Below are 1,043 nucleotides of genomic sequence, written 5' to 3' on the forward strand. Positions count from 1 at the left end.
TAGTCTGTTTTTTAAATTTTGGTTCAAATCTTTATTTCTTCTGACAAGTTTGACTTGTTCTTCTTACCTTCCTAAAACCTTGAGAGGTATCACTGAGTTGTTTGTAGAACTTCTGATGTGTTTAACAGGTGTACTCACAGCTGTGAACTTTGCTCTCAGAACTGCCTTTGGTGAGTCGCATAGGTTCCAGTGACTTATCCCTTCATTTCCATTTTATTCTGAGAACTTTTATGTTTCCTGATTTCTTCACTGACATGGGTTTTTTTTTTTAATCCATGTATTTGCATGGTTTCTCTTGCTGCCTACTTTCAGTTTTATTCCATTATGATTTGACAAGTTAAAATGTATTGTTTTGATTATTTTCTCCCTTTTCATTTTCATGCATGTGTGCTGTGCATGTTTGCATGTTTGGGCATGCATGCATGGATATGTGGGTGGGTGCACATGAGGTTGATGTCTGAAATCATCCACTGTCTTTCTTTCACTTTATTCAAGGCAGGGTTTCTCAATCAAACCCAGAGCCTCCAGACAGAACTAATCTTAGCCAGTTTATTTTGGAGTTCCCCTGTCTCCATGTTTGCAGGAAAAAAAAAATTACAGGTGGACTACCATACCTGTCCAACACTTATGTGGGTTCTAAGAGGTCCAAACTCTGATCCACATGCTTGTGTAGTAAGCACCTTAGCCACTGAGCTTTCTCTCTAGCCCGTATTTTGTATTTGCCAAGGCTTGCTTTGTGTCCTGAAATAGGATCTATTATAGAGAGCATTCCACAGACTGCTGAGAGAACTCAGATTCCACAGTCACTGGAAGGAATGTTCTGTAGACGTCAGGAAGTCCATGTGATCTATGGTACACCTTGCCTCTTGAGATTCCTGGTTGATTCATGTCTCTTCCTTCCTTCCTTCCTTCCTTCCTTCCTTCCTTCCTTCCTTCCTCCCTCCCTCCCTTCCTCCCTCCCTTCCTTCCTCTCTATCTTTCTATTATCTATCTATCTATCTATCTATCTATCCATCCATCCATCCATCCATCCATCCATCCAT

The sequence above is a fragment of the Micromys minutus genome (genome assembly GCF_963924665.1).
Source record: "Micromys minutus genome assembly, chromosome: 10".
NCBI lineage: Eukaryota > Metazoa > Chordata > Mammalia > Rodentia > Muridae > Micromys > Micromys minutus.